The sequence below is a fragment of the Cyanistes caeruleus genome, chromosome 2 (assembly GCF_971803275.1).
Source record: "Cyanistes caeruleus chromosome 2, bCyaCae1.hap1.1, whole genome shotgun sequence".
NCBI classification, from domain to species: domain Eukaryota; kingdom Metazoa; phylum Chordata; class Aves; order Passeriformes; family Paridae; genus Cyanistes; species Cyanistes caeruleus.
In genome coordinates, this window is record NC_141702.1 from 94,971,585 (window position 1) to 94,992,785 (window position 21,201).

A 21,201-nucleotide genomic window follows, 5' to 3' on the forward strand; every position below is an offset into this window, starting at 1 on the left:
TTCGCTTCTCTTATTTGGCCATTCTGTTTGAAGAGCTTTTTGCATTCTCTTTGGCATTTTTTGAGCATGGATTAGGAGGAAAGAGGACTCAGTGTCTTCTCCCTCATCACTTGCTGCTTATATATGGAGGGAACTACATGACTTTGTGTAGGTCCATTTTCTGCCTCCACCAGGAGATGGGTTGCACAGTCCATGATAAAGCTTTCGATAGAAGTTTCTGGCTGCGCATATCAGAACAATTTCTCTCTGGAATCTGCTTTGGTCATGCTGAGTATTTACATTTTTGGTGGTACTTTGTACAAGCAATCAAACAATGACATAGAATAACTTATCTTTTTTAAATCCTCTGCTGATCTGTCATGTTTTTGCAGGTAGATCCTTCCTGTTGTGACTGGTTTTGGTCACTGCTGTAACTCAGAAGTCACAGAAATTCTGCTTGCTCTGCTGTGGTTCCTAGGAACATTTCTCTCTATCCCCCATCTTCTCATCTGAGGCCTAGCTGGTAGCTTCTCTTCTGTTCACTGCCATCTTCCCACTTATTCCTTTACTTTGTCACTTCTACTGATTTATCCTGAGATTTGTTCCCTGAGCATATGCCAGTGTTTTGCGTTGCAGGAGAAAAACTATGTTCCTTCTCTCTGGGGATCTGTTCTTAAAGACATACAAAATATAACTGGCAGATGAAATGGAGAATTTGTTATGCTTTGGTGCATGGTTAAAACTTCATGAAGATAAAAATGGAAATTCACTTACTTAATGTTGTTTTGAGTGTCAGCAATCAGCAGTCATTTGCTCTTCACAAATTGTTATGCTTAATATTCAACCTTTCTGCAGACTTAATTTTTATCCACAAAATTCTGTGGTGTTAGAGCAGCCAGCTGGTTCAAAGAAGTGTGTTTGTGTGTGGGATTGATTTTTCCTTGTTTGTTTGTTTTTTTGTGATCACTAACTCAAACAGTTCTGTTAGGCATATGAATGCAAAGTTTCATGCAAAGAATGTTTTGAGATTTTTAACCTTTTTTGTTTAGTTTTTTTAAACAAGCAACACTTCCATCTCAAATATAAAGAACAGAATGAGTCACATTGATTCAGTTGCATGTGACTGAAACTAGACTTATAGGACATACTGGGCTTCATAACTTTTTTATTTTTAAAATTAAACTTCCTACTGACTTTATTGGGTGAAGAAGTTGTCAGTTACTTTTCAGGGAATAGCAGCATCTTATCGAATGAGACCCATCTCTCTGAAAACGCTTCAAAATGAAAAAATCTAGAGCCCTTGTATTAAGAAATAATATTATTAAAACATAGTTGCATGGTTGGTTTTTCTGTACAGGTCTTTTATCATAGAATCATGGAATTGTTTGGGTTGGAAGAGACATTAAAGATCAGGTTTCAACCCCCCTGCCCTGAGCAGGGATACCACCTCCTACACCAGGTTGCTCAGAGACCCATCTAGCCTGGCCTTGAATACTATGACAGTTATCTACTACTTCTTTTTTTTATTATTATTTCTGGAGCTTATTGAATGCCTCGAAGTTTGTGCAATGGTAGAACTTTAAATTACCCGTATCACCTCTTCGGATATGCTGATTCTTTAAATCATAATGGAGAAAGTGATTTAAAGATGAAATAATGCATTTAAAGGATGGTTGGAGCTTTAATTGGAACAGCAAGAAAATCAGGACAAGAACACAACCTTATAACTGCCATACTGGGTTGTGTAAAGATTTGTCTGAGTCAGGGTGCTCCCTCCAGCAAGGTCTGATAGCACAAGCCTAGGAAAAAGAATAAGGCAGACAAAGCAGCTGGAGAAACATCTGCATGTGCTATCTTAGCTTCCAGCACTTTTGAGCCAGAGATGTATGGATGTGCCTTTTTGGAAGATAAAAATTCAGTACATGGTTGTACTAATGAAAAGCAGCAATTCATGATGAAAACATCAGTATGTTAGGTAGTTTAATTATCTGGCAGAGTTGTATTAAGATAGGTTGTTGTTGATGAAAGCAATGAAAGTATTCTGTCTAATGAAGGCAGATGCCTCTTTCCTTCCTTTGAGAGGAGGAGGATTTTGGTTGAAATGGCTCCAAAGGAAGGTCAAGCTTTAGGTATTTCAGATTGTGATCACTCGTGTTTTATGAGTTTAATACTTGAATACTTACTCAGAGGACTAAATGCAGTTTAAATAATTTGAAAATAAAGCAGGGAAGAATGATGCATGAAGTAGAACTCACAAGCAGTCACTGGACCTTCCTTTTATTGGACTGAATAGGTAATAAAACCCCACTGACTTCAGTGACTAGGGTGTGAGAATATGAGGAGACAAGTCAAATACATTTTGAAGGTCATTCTTGGATGTTGGTCCTTGTTGCTGGGTAAAACAGAGAGGTGTACTATTCATTAGTTTCACCTAAATATCCTTAATGTGAATTAGCAGCAGTGTTGTCAGTGACCATATTTTTTTCTTGTTTTTTTTTTGAAGAACAGAGGATCTCTAGATTCTGAGAGAATGAATGGGGAATTAGTATATTGTTTACTTGGCTTTATTCAGTAGCCTAGAAACATTGTCTATGGTGAATTACATTTTATTTGTCTTGGCAGTAAAGTCTGAAGTATAGCAATTCAATGTTGGCTTATAAAAACTCAATATAGTAAACAAACCTTACATTATCTACTGATCAGAGAAATAAACCTGTTAAAATTAAATGTTTTCCAGTGCAACTTCCTTTCAGCTGTTTCTTTTCTAACCTCAGTTTTTACTGTTGAAGATAAGCCTTACTTTTAAGATTAGTACAAACAGAAAAGAAATACTGATGTCAAGTTGGAAACATTCACTTATATGGAGCTGGCAATAACAGTATAGTTGTGTCATTTCTTTATGTTGTAAATTTGTATTGACTGTTACATAAGGGTACACTGATATAAGGAGGCAGTAAGCATTTGAGAATGAGATTTGTATCTATGAACGCAGCAGAAATGAAGCTTAGTTCCAGGAATGGGAGGAGGCAGTCTCTGAAAGAGAGTTATTGATAGGATTTTGCCAGTGGTTTTCTTTCAGCTGTTCTTTTAATTAAAAAACACAAACTGAGAAAAAGACACATAATCCGACTGACTGGGTAGCCCTGCTAGTTGTACATTGTTTTGAAGTTGCTTTAACTGTAATTAGTAATGCTCCCAAATATTGTCTTTGATTTAAGACATGTCATCACTTTTGAAAAGGACATAGATGTACACAGCTCTTACAACTCTATTAGGTCTTCTCAGTTTCTGCATCATTATTGAGTTCCTTTCTACAGCAGCTAAGGATATGCAAAGATGCTGTTGTAAATCTTGTGGGGGTCATATCTTTCTAGTTAAAATAAAGCACGGTTTAGTACAGAATGAACATTTATCAGTCAGTGAAAACAACTGTTGTTTTAATTGAGAGGTAACTATAATAATGATTACTCTGGGTTGTGCCAGGGAGAGCATACCAGTTGCCCCTTCTGTACAGAGAGATGCCTTGATGGATGCGCTGCTTCCCTCTTGCTCATACCCTAGATTTTGACACTTGTTACTCTGGTTATGGTAAACAGTTGCTTTGCAAATGTTTCGGCCTTCCTGTTCTAGTGTACCTAGTTCCATTGCTTTCTGAATAAAAGCTCCTAAAACCCTGCTAGTAGAGGTTTTGAGTGCCTCTGTGTGTGTGGCCATTTGAGGTGTTCAGTTTACAGCCATCTATACAACCTGGAATCTCTAGCTGTGTGTGTGGATAATTGTGCAGTGACTGAAAACACTACCTATGAATGCGGTTGTATAAAACAACTGATTAAATGGTAACAAAGAGAAATCATCTTTATAGGTACAGTGGATACATTATTTTGTCTTTAAATGATGGGCACGCGAGAAACAAATAACTGCCAGCACAGTGTTTTACTTTTCATTACTGGACTCTTCCTGAAGAGAGTTGAACTATTCTAGGCACTGGCTGAATAATTTGATTTAGACCTCCCAGAACAACAACTGAACTGTTGTGAAGTCTGAATTTTTAAGTGTTCCATTCTGTGCATATTTCTTGCACCTGTTTTGTATTATGAATCTGTAAGTATCCCTCATGATTAGTCAGGAAAGCAATCCTATCACTCTGTCACTGGCAGAGGATGTTTTTACAGTTGGGAAGGGAAAAGTTGAAACTTGTAAAGCTTACTGAAGATATAATATTCTCCTAGGTGGTGCAGTGGATTAATTTAGTACTCCATGGAGTTCATTTTTCATCACCAAAAACATGTTTTCCATCCAACCTGCATAGGATTTTTTCCCCCTTCCTTTTGATCTGGGAGCCATGTCTTTAAAATTTTCAGAGCCAAAAGAAAGATAATCCTGAATACACTTTCTGGATATACTTTTAAAAATACCAATCCATGATAAGTTTTGACATTTTGAGAATGTATGAAAAATACTTACATACAGTAAGGCTTTATTATTCTCCGTGTTTTCAGGAGTTCAGGCTATATTCAGAAATAGGGGAAGGTGCCTTCTATGGGTTTTTTTAAGCCATGAAGGGAAGAGAAAGCTGGGAAAATGGGCTTTCAAAAGAGTGCTGGCTGGGAGAAGCAAATGAAGAGGGATGAGTGTTTGTAAGTGGGTAACTACTCAGTAAGGACTTACCAGTATTTAAGACTAGGATGCAAGAATGTTGAATAGTGGAACCAAAAAAAAAAATGAATGGAAGAAAGGATGAAAACCTGGATATATAAGGGAGACAAAATAAACCAAAACAAGAATAAGACACTTTTCCAGTAAAAATGGGTATCAAGAGTGTTAATAACTATAATTATAATATATATAGTTACAGTGTTAATAAATACAGTTAATAAAGCATAGTGTGTTTTCTCTGTCTTAACCAATTTAATACATGTTAATTGCTTTGGATTTTTAAAATATTTGTATGTCACAGGCATTTCTTAAAGTAGTGTTTCTTACTACTGTTTTTTCTTGCCTTTAAATATGTAAGTATTTTAAAATACCAGCATTTTTGAAGTACTTCTTGTTGTGCTAAAATTTTCTAGGAATATTTTTTCACATGGCTGTTTGACTTAAAGTGTGTTGTTTTTTTTTTACTGAGACTCTAAATGACTGAATCTGACCTTGAACATACTCTGTAAATGTGTTGCTCTTGTTTTGTTCCTCCAATGCTGTTTTTGCATAGGCCAGAAAAGAATGGTAAATGGATATCCGAGGATAGGAAGGCTTGTACAGAAATTTGGCACGTAAAGAAAGTACATGGGACAGAAAGTTTATGTGGGTGTGTCTTTAACAAGGAGAAGCTATGTTATGGTTGTACCTAGTGGTGGAAAGTTTATTTGGAGGAGTAGGATTGGTGCCTTGCTGTAAGGGTCTGTCTGCATGTTTTGCTTTTAGATCAGGAGCAATGTGGGAAGCAAAGCTCTGCTGAAGCACAGTTTGTTTTCCACTGTCTAGTACAACATGCTTCCAGTTCTGGGGCATTTCTGCTCAGACCCTCAGCTAAAAGCCAGTGACACTAAACTGGGAGGATCTGTCAACTCCCTTGAGGGCAGAGAGACCTCAACAAATTAGAGAGATGGGCAGCTGCCAACTCCATGAAATTTAACAATGGCAAGTGCCCAATTCTGCACTTGGGACAGGGCAGCTCTGCTTGTGTGTATAGATTGGGAAATGAGAAATTGGAGAACAGCTCCATGGAAAGGAACCTTGGGGTCCTGGCTGATGGCAAGATGAACATGAGCCAGCAGTGCCCTGGCAGCCAGGAGGGCCAACCCTGTCCTTTGGAGCATCAGGCCCAGCATGGCCAGCCGGGCAAGGGAGGAGATTGTCCTGCTCTGCTCCGCACTGAGGCAGCCTCACCTTGAATATTGTGTGCAGTTCTGGGTGATGCAGTATAAGAAAGATAAGAAACTCTTAGGGAGTGTCCAGAGGAGGTCCATGAGGTTGATGAAGGGCCTTGAGGGGAAGCCATTTGAGGAGTGGCTGAGGTCACTTGGTCTATTCAGCCTGGGGAACAGGAGACTGATCTCATTGCAGTGCACAACTTCCTTGTGAGGGGAAGAGGAGGAGCAGGTGCTGGCCTCTTTACTCTTGCAACCAGGAATCAGGAAGCATCATGAGGCTGAGTTGGGAGAGGTTTTGGCTGGATATCAAGAAAAAAGCAGAGAGTGTGGCCAGGCACTGAAGCAGACTCCCCAGAGAATGGTCACAGCAGCAGCCTGATAGAGTTGAGGAAGCATTTGGACAAAGCTCTCAAGCTCATCAAGTGACTCTTGGGGATGTTCCTGTGCAAGGCCAGAAGTCATAATGTGGATTCTAAGTTGGGTGATGAAAAGTGTGGCTTCCAGTGGAGCTGCAGGCAGCTCTTGGCCTTCTAGTACCCTGCAGAGCCTTCCTCAGGTGCTAGAAACAGCCTAGGTGTGGTCTAACTGCAGAAGAGAGCAAGAGAGAAGGGTGAGGGATGGTTCTGAATTTGTCATCTATCAAGATCCCTACTTTTCTCTACTCCATGAAAGGTGCCAGTTGTCTTTGGATCATCAGAGTCTCCTTGATGTTTGGGAGTGTAGAAACCTCCCCCATAGCTTTAAGCAACCAAAGAATTAATAAGGCTTTTGAAGGAATGATAAGCAGCAGGTGCTTCTATTCTGCCCTCCCTAATTCCTTCTCAAGCTTGTGCCTCTGTTATCTCTACCCTGTTTCCTCTGGCACTCTCACTATCAACTCCCCTCCACCAGCTCTTCTTTCAGATGTTTGCTCCTTTTTATCTCTGTTTTGTACCTTATCCTTTCTTACAGAATAGCTGCTGTCATGTCATTTTGTTGCTTATTGCACTGGAGTAATTACCACGCTATCAGAAATGCAGGCCAAATTTATCTGTATAGTGATTTAATTCAGAAGTGTAAGCTTCAGTACATCTACACATCTTCAGTGAATGTCTCAATCTCTATTTGGCAGGTAACCTCTGCAGATTGGACTTGTTCCTTCTGGCCAGTTTTTATTTTGAGAAATAAGCAATAGTTTGTTTTTTTCCCCCTCAGATATACACATGCATTTTCAAATCTGCAGAAAGGTCTTTGTGACATTAGTGTGTATTGGGAAAACTTTAAATCTTTACAATCTGTTTCATCCTTTTTTGGTGCAAATGCGTCAACAATATTAAATCTTCCTTTTCACTTTGAGAAATCACTAATTCAACACTAAAACATTTGACATAAATGGAAGATATTGAGTATTTATAGTTCATACTGAGTTTTACTTGAGTATTGTTGAATTCTCGTAGCACCTTTTGTTCCTTTCACCAGTCCAAATGCATGAACTTGTTTAGCTTTATAATATTAAATTTGTGGTCTTAAAGGAGAAAAAAAATTAAGGTAGGAAAAGCCATCTTCTCACAGTCCCTACAAAACACTTCTATAGCAAACGAAACACCTGTTATGTGCTCATCTCACATTTGTAAGTGCAGAAAATTTTTCATTTATTCTTTCAAATTTCTGTCCATCTTGTTTCATAGGTGAAACATGCTGCTGGCAAATAGAACAGGAAATTTAAAAAGCATAATGTTCACTTTTTTTTTCCCCACAGAAAATATAGGTGGAGCCATGCTTGAGTGCATGCTTCATTTTTGTACCTATTGAATTATTTTGTGCCATAAGAAATAACCAGGTAGACTTTTCTCTTTGGAATGAAGTCACTTTCAAACCCAAACCAACTCAAGACAAAGAGGAAAGGTTAAATCACATTGTCAGTATGTTATGTGAAACATGCTACATGCTTAATACTTTTTAAGTTACTGTATTAATAGAAAAGTAAGTATATCAGCATAAAAATGTATGTGCTCTGGTGATTCTCTTGTTTTCCTGTCTAGTAAATAGTACCCACTTCCAAAAAAATCCTGAGGAAGCTGTAGAGATGGACACAGTAACACTCTAAAAGACTTCACATATACACCCTGTTGCCATATTTTTGGTTTTTTTTATTTATTTTGTTTATTTTTGACTTTATTTCCTGATGCAACATCTAATAAAAAAACATATGCTCTGTGTATATATCCTGTCTTGCAGCATGAAACTGTAGCCCACAGAAAATGCTGAAGTATTTCAAAGGGAAGGGACTTGGTGTAATGACCTCAGGGTACCACTTTCTTAAGGGAGACTTGTTGAGCATGTAGGATTTCAAACCTCCATGATGGTACAAATATTAAAAGTGGACATAAATAGAACTAAATGCATCAAGGGCTTCCAGCAATAGAAACACCTTTTTTTAATTTGCTGGTTTGAGACAATAACTTATATTTATGAATATTTATATTGTATGCTATTTTTTTAATTAATCAAAATAAGTTTATAGATTTTAGGAACTGAAGAGGGAATGCAGTTCTGATTGTAGTTCTTTATCTTGGATTATTGTACAATAATTAGAAATATTTAAAATTTCAGCATCACACATCTTCAGTTGTTGGAAGTGAAAAAAGATTATGAAAACCAAAATGAGCTTTTTAGGTTTAACTAGTTTAGAAATATATACAGTATGGCCTCTTGTGGCCATCATTGGTCACTGGTGAGGATGAAAGTTTTGTTTTTGAAACATCACACTGCTTTTAGCAATAAAAGGAGAATATTGTTTTCTCTAAAAAATAGAAAGTGATGGTGAAAGTGGTAGAGACAGTATTAAAGAATGAAATATAACTACAAAGCAGTGTAGCTCTTAGAGTTGTTTCATTTTTCTGAAAAATCTTATTGTGCTTATAGAGAAGAAAAAAATTGTGTTAGTCTTTCAGACAGATACACTGAATATATAGCATTGTCATTCAATCCAATTTGACACAAGAATTAATGTCTCTAATGACATTTAAAGCTGTTTTCAGTATTGCATAATGTGGTGCTTCGTGAACAGTTGAAGAAGTTAATTTCCTGTAAAGCTGAATTTTTGAAGTTCTGTGATCACATGGTCCAAATAAATGATCTCATCCTAAGTATTTCTTAAGTCAAGTTGCAAATGTTCCTAAACTCATCATGTCCACCTCTCAAATTATTACAGCAGTAACTTCTTGGGTTTTTTATTCTCGGAGTGCCGTAGGCTGTTGGATTTCCTCAGAAAGGGAAATATTTGTAACCATCACAGCCTTTAACACTGTCTTCCATCAAGTCTTTGACTAGTTGAGTCTTACTAATATTTTTGCATCGGCTTTATCCTTTCAGAGGAATTAATGTTCTATCCACATGTTACCTTTTAATTCAGTTTTATATCAGTGATATTTATAAAGATTGGGTAGGGCAACAGGAAGAAAGGCTTAGAAGTTGGGAGTCAGTTGTATATTTTTGCATTCAGTCACGAACGAGGCTTATAATGGGGTTATCTACGTATGAAATCCCCAGGGTTTTACACAGACAACTTTGTTGAATAGAATTGCAGCAATGTAATTATGCACCACAAAAATCCTCAAAACAGTGCTGCAATTGTAGAAGCATAAAGCACTTTGGAGGTGTCCCTGTACGATGCCATTCAGCTGTGGTGCTGTGAGCAGGAGGTGTTGTCACGAAACTGAATTAGACAAACTGGGTTTAGGCTTTTTTCTTTAATTGGCCAGGTTTCTTGTGAATAAAATGGCTTATTTGGGGTGACAAGTATGAAATTTTCACAGTTTGTACAGTAACTAAAACAAAGGTGATAAATTTGAGGAACTTCATTTATTTCAATATTTTTGTTAATAATACAAAATATTCGTACTCAGTATTGCGACTGTATTGTAAACAATGCTGTCTATATCTTCACATCTCTACACTGGTTTATATAGTGAAATGTGTAATGTCAACAATAAGTATTATATTTTTACCTTTTAACTTATCAAATAGATTTTACTCTGTTCAGTTATCTGTAACTAGAAGAGAACTCAACCTTCTTAGCATCAAGTAAATAAATTTATAAATAGGTGGGCTTCCCTTTTGCAGCTGGTTGATAATTTTTAATGTAATGTAAAGCCAAGAAGACTGATAAATTGCACAGAAAGTGCATTAATGGTGTTTGGAGAGGGGAAGGGGAAATTTCAATATAAATTTCAAATGAGTTTCAAATAAAGTTATTTTATTTTTCTAAGTACAAGTAAACTATGGAATTTTGTGGAATTTTAACAGACTCTTAAACTACCTCTGTGGATTGCCTAATTCTGACATGTTCTTGCTAGTTCATTTTGTTGTCTTTTTTTGCCAAATTAAAATATTTTTAACATTGGTGTTTATTTGAAGCAGTCATACTTCATACTGTTACGTGTTCTTTATTGTAGTTTCGGCTCTTTAAATTTTACTGCTTAAAAACAACAAAAAAAGCAGCTTTATGGGGTGATCCTTCAACATAAACCGTCAATCCCCTGCATAATCTGTTGATAAGCAGTGGATACTTTGTGATCAGGATCGAGGACAGGGTATGGAGCAGACACCTTTATAAAAATAGTGATAAGGGAGATGCGCACAAGATCTGTGTGATGAGGAGCCGTTCAATGTGTGGCACCTCTTACAGCTACTTTGTATCAGAGATTATGAACAAAGTACTGGAAACATGAGTGAGGGCAGTGCTGCCTTCCACTCATTTCTCTTCCGCCAAATTCAGACTGTGAAGTGACTTGAAACCACAAGCTCTCCCTGGATTCTGGTTTAGTTTATCTAAAGGTAGTGAAATAAAGTGTTTAATCTGTTAACTAAAGAAACTGTTGATTTTAGTGGGTGATTTTGCAATTGCAGCCCCTGGTAAAATACAGAAGCGACAGGATATGGCCTTTGGAGTGGTGGGTGGAGGTGAACACAAGCACGACAATTGGTACTGATCGCAAAGAGATAACACAGTGAAGAACCCATTGAGATACTCTTACCACTTGTGTTTGGTGTTTATTTGAAGGAGAAAGGGTATGAAGTATCCTAACAGTCTCTTCCATCACTGATGAAGGGTGGTTTTCATTTGCCTCGAGCCAATCTGGCATTTAGTGAAATGGATGCCTAGTTGTTGTTCTCATTGCCAGTTTTGAGGCCCTAATGCCAGAGGATTTGTGTAGGCTCATGCTCTGCAAATAGCTTGTGCACAGCAGTTCACATGCAGCTGATAATCACTAGTCCTCTGGTTGCTGGGTGTTGCAGCTGCCACAGATCAGCTGGTGGTCCTCTTGGAGCCATTTCAGCAGAAGCAAATACGATTTAAATATTTGGATGTTTTTTAAATGTTCCAATTTCAGTATCAGGCCTCTTCTAACCTAATTGATGTGACTGAAGGGAGTGGGGAGCTTGCTTTCATTAGAAACTTGGGTGGGATGTTAGAAATTGTCAAACTTGAGTAGGATGTGGTGTTGAAAAAGTGGTGGGCATGGTAACATTTGCCACTGGCACCAGTGTGTTCAGAAGGCAACAACCTCTATTTATTCAATATCCAAAGCCAAGTAGAGGGTTAAGTGGCTTTAAAAAACTGGTCTTAGAGACAGTAAAACAGCTGTACTCCTCTGGGATAATAAAATCAAAGACAAGTATGTGCAAATGTTGGAGAAGGTGGTCTTGAATAAGGGAACGTGTTGGAAGAACTTGCTTTTTAAGAAAAAATTTCTAACATAAAAACTGCTGTTGTTGACAATTCCCTTATGTCAAAAACACATCAGTTGCATGCAAGTGGAAGAGAGAAGGGGGAAAAAATAACAATAAAGAACACATCTTTCTGACTATCTTCTAATTCCTCTGAAGAGAAGAGACCCAGGAAATTTCATCGTTTTATTCTGGGTATTGTCTGTTACTGGTGAATTCACAAAGGCAGTGTTCATCTGCTGTGGTGCTGCTGATTGTAAAACAAAGTGCATGGTCTTACTAGAGCTTGGAAAATGTTTGATAGCTTTGAGTTTGGCACTTGCTGCTATAGCGTAGGATGTTTGTTTGTCTGGGGAAAAAATCCACAGGGCGATGAAGCATTTTCACTAATTAAAATCAGAAGGAATACTTGAACCGTTTGGGGAAGATGTAATCAGCTGAATAGTGAGATTAAACTTTGGAAGCAAAAGGCAAATACATTGCAGGTAGAATTCCAAATGTTCAAAGCAGAGATGAAAAATTCATTAACATTGCTCTCTGATTATGCAGTTAGCCCTTTCCTTGCCCTTAAGTTTACCTTGGCTGGGGCACTTGCAGTTAAATGGCACTGTGGAAATTACTGGAAAACATTAACATTAACTTGTTATTGTAAGCTGACATCATGCTGAGCCTGATGGGAAGTGAAAATTTATAAATAGCTTGTCCATATGTGTAAGCAAAAATCTGCTGATCTTCAGCAGTAGCATGATTCATCTATTTGCTGTAGTTTAAACTTCATCGTGAGTTTTCTGTGTTTCTGTGAACTTCATAGTTTTAAAAACTTCAGGAAGATGTGGTCCAAAACTGACAGAACTTTGATACTCTGACAGAACTGATGATATTTTCAGTGCAGTTTTGGTTGTACAATCTATGTCATACTGACACTTGGGTATTTTTCCCTCTGTGTTTTCTGAAGAGCTAAGTGCTCCCAAAAAAGTATACTTAAAGCATAATTTTGCCATTTTCTTCTCCCCCCATAAATTCTCATGCACATGCCTACTATCTGTGAATTGGAACTTACAGGATCTGAATTGTCTGTCTCTGAGATGTATCCTGTATATATCTCAAATCACTCGATCTCTGTTTCCTTGCCTGCAAGACTTTATTCTATAATCTTTTGGGATGGGGGGGCGAGGTGTCATATTGAGAAACAATATGTGATTACATAACTGATAGCTTTATTTCTACATCATTCATGAAAAATTAAAGAGATGTATATTTTAGGGAGCCAATCCTCTTTCCTATCAGATGCTCTTCTGTGTTGGAAAGTGGCTGTATACCGCATACACCTGGGCTGAACAGTGCTGCCATGTAGTCCAATGAGACTGAAAATACAGGAGGGCTGTTGGGTTGAGGATTGTCTTTTTTCTCATATATTACAACTGTGTGGGATCCTCTCACAGAAATTAATTACTAGATGTTACTGTAATAAAAGAACAAAAAAGAAAAGGACTGTAATAAAAGAACAAAACAGAAAAGGAGTTTGCATTAAATGCACCTTCTTTTTTCGAGTTGTCTTATGTACTGCCCTTGTAAAGCTGAACTTGTTATTTATGTTTATGCTTGGAATTCAATCTAATTTATCTGCAAGTTAAGCCCACCCATCAGCTATGCTGTCTAGACATAAAGTTACTTTTATTGCATGTTTCAGTTGTATGTTCCCTTTTATAGGGATCATTTTGACAGAGGAAAATTCTTGTGAGTTCTGTTTGCATTCAGCTGTGTTTGCTCCGTGTCAGAGGAGTTTGGCATTTGAGGCATGGGGTTCTGGGCACCAACATGGATGGTGTTTGATGGATCTGCATAGGTGTAGCCCCCCATGTTCTCCCAGTGACCTCTGTCTGACTGTGTGAGAATTTTCTTTGAGGGAGGGACATTTTCCCTATTGTTTGCACTCAGGTGCAGCAATCCCTGTCTTGGCAGAGCGATCAATCTTACCTATGTTTAGCAGGCTTTGAAATGTTGGCTTAGAGTTCAAACAAAGAAGTGCAGTTGGTAGTTTTGAGTTCCTTAGATGCAAATGGAGCCATTAATGGTGACAAAATTCTTGTAAATAAGCAGCAATGGAAGGGAAGTTGATCCTCATGCACAGGAACACGTACAGTTACAGGTTATGACTAACAATGTATGGGAAGAACTTTCAGAAGTTGTTATACAACCTTGAAATACATCACCTCTTTTCTTTTTTTTTTATTAGCATTGTTGTAGCTAGCTGCACTGGGACTTTTCATGTGTCAAATTATTCCTCAGACTTTAAAAATACTGAATATTTTTCTTTTGTTTGTGAGAGACCTGTTTATTTATTTATTTATTTCTCTTCTGTAAGTTTAAAATCATTAGTTGAGAGAAGTAAATTTTCTGTAGCTGCAAGCTTTATTTCACTTTATAACGTGAATTTGGGGAAATTGCTTTAGCTTACTTCTAATTATTTTCTCAGCTTGTGTGTTAATACAGACATTCCTGAGGCAGAAGATCACCTCTGCTGAAACCAGCAGAGCTGTGGGGTCAAGTGCCAGTGTACTTCTGAGCACTTGTGGTAAACATGTTCATACTGTGTCTCTTACCGTGTCAGCTTGTTTGTGTCAGTGGGGTAGCTGACAGTATTCCTCCAAATTGTAAATATCCCTCAGTAAACAGGAATGTGTGCCTTGGTCTTTTATTTGTATTTGTTTCCTTCATGTGGGCATGTACAGGAGAGCTGTTACAAAGACATAGCATGGAAAAAAATAATTTCTAATTGTTTCACTGCCACCCCCTCAAAAAAAGGAAGAGGGGGTAAAAGAAAGCTGGGGTGTGTATGTGTGTAGCTTTATATCTTTTGAGGTAACTGGATTAGGACAATAATGGGTGGGTTTTTAGGATGGCAGAATATAGATTTGGAAGAAGAAACTTCATTGTATCTTTCCTACTGTTTGTTCTGATCAGAAATACAGGCTGAGGACAATTCTCAATTGTCTGACAATTGTCTGTCACTGAGAAGAAAGCGATTTTGCTATTTTTCAGCATCTTCTAACTTTCATTAGTTATGGCACACTCATGATTTTCAGATGATTAAATAGCTGTATTATTCTTGCTGAATTATACCAAATTAACTGGTATTGTATTTTTATTTATTAATTTTATTAATTTAGATGTTTTCAAGCTTCTATTTCTTAATTCAGTCAAAACATGCTTGCCTTCATTTTAATCAAAACAACTTTAATTGGTGAATAAACCCAGCTTCATGAATTTTGGTGAATATATTTGGAGGAAGGATTCAAGTGCCATAATTTCTCATTAATAATGAAACAAAACTGGATAATTAGATAATGAAATGTGCTGACAAAACAAAGCTAAAATTCTGGAAAAATTGAATTGTGAGCCAGCTGTTGCTTTAAAGAAAGAAAAAGATTTTATACAGTTTTCATAAAATTAGTTGCAGAAGGAAATAATTGAACCTCAAACTGAGTTTATTAGTCCATACAAAAACAAATTTAAGGAAGCAATATTCATATGCAATCATAATAACTCTCTGGCAGAAATAATAATCTGATCTGTTAGTTGTGAAACTACTATTATGACTAGTATGTAATGAAGGACTTCTAAGAAAGGAAATGGTAGGAACAAAGGGGGTGATGCCTATAATAATTTGGTATATCTAAATGATCTAGGACTGTGAGAAGAATGATGGCTTTTCTAACACATTTGTTTGTGGGTGACAAGAGAATTGATAAACATTTGAAATTTCAGTATATTGCCATTTAAATGGGGAAATAAATTTAGAGTATTTGCTTTTGCCCACAAGCATCAGATAAAAGCTTCTCTCACAATTAAATGCCTCAAGTGAAGAAAATCCTTAAAGACTGTAATAGAGTTATCTATCTGTTGCTAAACCTCAGTATGAGAGTCTGGGTCATGAGGACACAGAGCACAGGGTGCCACCAGCAGTGCCTGGTGCAGCACCTTTATGCCCCATGGTTCTGGATTCATTTTAAACTCTGCATGTCTTTGGGAGATCAGCACGGACTGCAGGCACTGTGTTCATGCCATATTCTCTGGTGATAAAACTTCATATTTCTTTTCCACAAATACCAGTTTTTAACAGAGTAAGGTGCTAAGCAGGTAGTTACAAACTCTTCCATCTATTTTGGGACAGATATCTTATTGGAAAACTGGGGGTGGTAGGATGAGGTTTTTAGTCCCATTGTAATTTTCACATTGGCACTTTTCATTTTTAAGGAAAAAAGGGGGATTTTTAAGACTTGTTTTTGCCTAGAGCTAATTATTGTAACTTCAAACTTTTTATAATACTTAAAAATTGCTTTCACCTGTCATGGCAGCTTGCCAGTTTTTTTTCTAAATGGTTGTAGTAAAAGAAAATTAGACCTAAGTTTCAAAATACAGAGATAATTCGGCAGTTTGTTTTATCACAGAAGAAGAATAAAATTTTATCTGCCTTTAAATGAGAAAAGAAAAATTATGTTTGAGGGTTTTTTTACTAGCATGTTAATACTCAGGCAAAAGCTTTTGATGGGACTGTTCTGAAAACCCGCATTTAGCCTAGTAAATCCTCTTACTTCTGCCATTTTGCAAATGCCTTTTTTTATTTGTTTTTTGCCTTCCCTTGTTACTTCAACCTTCATAGCTTGGTGAGTGGCATATTTTTGAAAGCTCAGTACTTGCAGTGTTTTCTTTCAGCAGCTGAAACATCTGTATTCTTTGTATTTTTTTAGGGAATTAAAGGATATATGTTGAGAATGTAAAGTTTTGTTTGATGTCAGTTTGGTTTTTTGGTTTGGTTTGGGTTTTTTTCCCCCTAGTAAGCACTGCAATGAACACTGGGAGCATTGTTTCAGTCTTGCACTTAGGAATGTGAATATTTGTACTGTATACTTAATTTCATCCAAATATAGCTGAGGGCATGCATGAAAAAGTTTTTATTGCTTCAGGTCATCTTAAGGGGGGAGGAAAGCTCAGTGTTGCTACTTCACTGAGAAGTGTGCAACTGGATAACCTCCTGTTTTTGGCAAATCTCATTGTTTGAAAAAGGCAACGTGCTGTGCTTTCTTTCAAATGCAAACATGTGCGCCAGGTATCCACCTAATCATTGTTTTATGATGGAAATTAAAAGTTCATTATGAAATCGGAAACCTTAGTTCCTCCTATAAAATTATTGCTAATGCTATGAAATGTTAATTTGAATTTGTTAAAAAGTGTGTAATGCTAGATCAATGCTAGCATTACAAAATGTGTAATGCTAGCCACTTTGTGGCTATTGAAAGTTTGTGCTGCATTTGCAGTGTCTCTATATGTACGCAGGGGAACTCTTGGCACCAAAATAAATTTGCACTAGGGAAATTTTGTTCTTGATACAAGTTTTCCTTCATCACATCACTACATTGCTTCTTTATTTTGATTGTGTATTTCCCAGCAATTCAAGCTGATAAAAGATAATGATCTGCTGCATATCATAGCCAAGATAGTGTGGGGGAAAATATCTCTTCCTGCTTCTTGTGATTTGCATTTTTGACTTAGCTGATGTCTAACCATTTAAGTATTTGTTGTTTTGTTTTTTTTAAAAAAGCAATGCGCATTTTTTTCACTTAATCATCCAAAATGAACACTTAGAAAATAGCAGATGTTATGTCTTAAGGCTTTCTTGGGTACAAAGAAAGCATTCAACTTTCTCATGCCATGACAGGGCAACACAATGTTGCATCTCAAGGCACACTGTTGAGTGGGGGATGGATGTGAACAGGACAGAAAGATATGTGTGCTGATTGACCAGTGGGGAACCATGCTGGCTGTTCCCTTTTTTCTCTTCCTTTTCGCACCCTCCTCTGCTTTTCTCCCTTTTCTTGAGGCTTCTACAGCTGGAAAAACAGGGGGAAACATTGAGAATACTGGAAGTTGAGAATGGCTGAAGAGCAGAACGTCACTTTGTTGATGTGCTGAGTCCTTGGTTCTTGCTCATTAGGATATAGTGTCACACCTGGGTTGGGTTGGTAGAGTTTGTTTGGGTTTTTTCTGTGTTATTTTGCACTAAGTAGTCCTCCCATGCAGGTGGTTTTACCTGCCGCAGCGTAGGACATGCTGGCTTAGAGTTAGAACCTTGTGGACTGAGTGGTCCCAGAAAGATCAGTCACTGGACACTGTTGCCCATCATGTATGCAAGTATCTGGGCTTCCTGTGGCTTACCCTGTTTTAACAACTCTTGTCCAGGTTGATGGGCAGTCTCTGCTGTCCTGTTGATGTATTATCCTGACTCCTGAACAGCCTGCATAGAGGGAGGAAAAGGTTTCTGAGCATCCATGAACTCACCATCTTTAATGCAGGATTCCACAGAACTACAGACAATACCTTGTCTCAGTGAAGTGTTGTATATATTAAAAAGAACCATGTCAACCAGCAAGTCTTCATAAACCTTCCTCCACAGATAGGGCAAGTCTTTGGTAAAACTACCTTTAAAAAAGAAAAAAAAATCATTAATGTATTACCTTTGTGTAATAAAAAACAATACTGCATACACAAGAACACCATGACCTCACTGCATTTATGTGTGAGGAATTCAGCAGAGGATTTTAAATCATGCAGTATTTTGGACTTGAGGAGAGCCATGAGCTGGAAATCCTGTCTATTTTATTATCTATATCAAACAATCTAGTAAAATGTGCTACCCCCTCATGAAAATATTGCCTGGCTTGTAGTCTTAGATCATGGAAGCCATATGGAAGCCAAAGAATGATGCATCACATGTGATGAAAGCGAAGAACTACTGAGGTTAAATTTTGCACATTGCTTTTTTGGTTGCCTCTGGTTTTAGGTTGCATAAAGTAAGGCTTTGTATAAAACAAGCTGACGTTAATTGCAATTTCCAGTTTAGCTTAGGCATTCTAAAATCTCATTCTGAGAAAATAATTTCTTCATGTGGAAAGCTTTCTATGTGTCTAAAATTGGTGAGGGTGCCTGAATAAAAGAGGGTTTGCAGTGAAATAGCAAGAAAATCGGGGTTTTGTGTATGTCAAAAAAAGAACAGTCTAAATTGTGGTTGAACATTTTCTTTGATAGATGCAAGCACTTTTCAAGAGTGCATCAAACTCTCACATGAGTTGCACCTTCTAATTCTGCTGTTTAAACAGGGCTCGTGTCCTGTGATTTTTACCATCTGAATAGTATTGAAAGGATTGGTTCATACAGAGAATTAACTCCAGAGGAGTTTTGGTTCTGTTTTCAGTACTGAATTTCCTACCTGGACAAATTTAAATCCACCAATTTGACCTCCATAGTACACACAGTTCTTTCTCTTTCAAGACCTTTAGCTTGAACTATCAAACTACTTAGGTTTCCTCTGCCTCTATATGGAAGGCACTTTGAGAGTTGTTTTCAGAGCTGAAGAGATTAAATTAATTTAAGCTTCTAGGAAAAAATGTGATAGCTCCTTCATAATTGTGAAATAGATTTTATATTATTGCTTAGAGGTAAATCCATTGTTGTTCCTGGAAATGAACACAAGCACAGAAGAATAAAATTGGAAAGGTTAAGGCACCAAATGGTTTCAAATTAGCAGAGGATATAAAAAGCAAAAAGAGCTTTTGAATAAATATTATTTTCCATTTTTGTTCTTTTTCTTCTGTCATGTCTGGGACTTAACAGGGATTAAGGGCAAGCCACAAAAAATATAGAGGAACTATTAGTAGTGGCAGCTTAGTACACTGGTTTTCATAAGAAAATGAGTAGGTACTTATGTAAACCATTTAGTAAGCAAAGACTTGCACACACAAGAGCAGACTAAAGGAGGAGATTCAAGGCAGACATCGCTGGTGACACTTTGTAATGTTTGCAAGCTTGCACTTCTGCCAAGTGTTTTGTAGAAAAAGATCAAGATTCAAAAAAATTTTGGAAAGGCCATCTTAGAAACATGCTATCAACAAAAGAATGTTCAGTTCAGAGGACTTCAGAAGATTTGAAAAAAACCCCAAAAGACAAGCTACTTCTCCAGGATGTGTGTTGCCTACACAGCACCTGCTAACAAAGAGAGATGGAAGTTTATTTCATTGTTCCTGTTAAAGGGCCCCAGTGGGATCTCTGTGTTTAATAAGTGCCTCACTAGGAAAAAATCTGGATTGACTGAATAGTGTCCAGAGAACAGTTGTTTGCAGTGAGGGCAGTGGTGGGAGCAGACAGCAAGAACACCTTACCTCAAGAGCTTGGATTTTGAGGGTGGAAGACTAGAGAAGGTTGCATTTTGCTTTCTTGGCTGTTTTCAGGATTAGGACAGTCAGGCATTTGTTTCATTTAAGAATGTTTAGACCCTGCCTCAGTATTTGTATGGATTAGATAGTCTCTTGACATGTCTTCTGTTTCTGTGCTTATTTGAAATGACTGCAGCTGTTTTTCCACTTGAATGATTTCACAAAAAATGACCCAGATGAAATGGTGTCAAGTTAATGCTATGTGGCACTGGTTGTGTTTCCAAAACAAGCAAACAAACAAAAAAAATATAACCCCCGGAGCAAGTGACAGCTGGAATGTGGAAAATCAAGATCTGAGATCTAAAAATCTGGATACAAAGGTTTTTCTTTTCCCAAAGTGAAGTGAAGGCCCCAGCTTGATCCATTAGTCATTAAATTGTCACTTTGCAAGTATGAAGTGCTAATACTCTCACATGTCAAGAGTGTTTCTATATAAAATGCTCACAATATGTATTTTCAGAAATGGTCTGATAACACCTCTTAACCTTCCTAAATTCTGCACATGGTCAGTTTCAGTAAATAATGGCGGATGAACTTTTTCAATTTGCATAGAAGCCCTTTCTGTAAATGTAACTTAGCTGTATAAGCGAACAGAATTTCCAGTTTTGAGGCTGTAAGGCAGAATTCCTTATGCTGAGTAAGATCTTTTCCATTAGGCTTCACTACTGCAACACACATTTCCATGTGTTTCTGTTCAGAAATCACCTCACCCAGGTGTTTCCTGTTCACTTGCATGTGAATGGGAAAACTTAAAACCAAGTAGGATGATACAGGTAGTGTCACTTGTGTCAAGTGTGTGTATGCACCCTCTGCCACATGCAGGATGGACTGGGCTTGGAGAGCCCTTCTCCGCTGTGTGGTTGCTATCAGCTTTCTTATACTACTGAATATTTTCATTTAATGCTTAGATAACTGCACCTTTTTTTTAACAAATTCTTTTCTAAACACTTCTCTGTAAATTCAGCGCTACCTGTTTTTAAATAGGAAGGAGGGTCTCTGAGAACATACATTTTTGTTTTAACTGTCTGACCAGAAAGGCTACAGGTTTTGCTTTCTGTTCTGCTACCTTGAATTCTTTCCTTTATCAAAGTTTGGACATGTCTATTAGGGTTTTACATAAAACTCTGGAGGAGACAGTGCAGAACCCCAGTGCAGGAACTCAGTCCTTGAAAAGGAAAAATGTGAGCATCTCCCTGCTCTGTGAAACCCAGCTGGCCACGGTGTTTAGCTGGGGTCCAGAATGAAGGTTCTCAGGAACAGGAATAAAGATACTTTTCTGTCACCACTTCAGAGTTATTATAGATGGTAATTCCCTTCCCTGTTTCCTTGGCTGTACTTGTACAGTGCAAGCAGCCCTGTTCCATCCAGTG

At 37.5% G+C, this 21,201-nt stretch overlaps 1 protein-coding gene across 2 annotated transcripts in view; it reads left to right on the forward strand.

The window, feature by feature from the left end:
- The window catches only part of THADA (THADA armadillo repeat containing), a 152,142-nt gene that overhangs the window by 69,980 nt on the left and 60,961 nt on the right, over positions 1 to 21,201 (forward strand). The window lies entirely within an intron of this gene.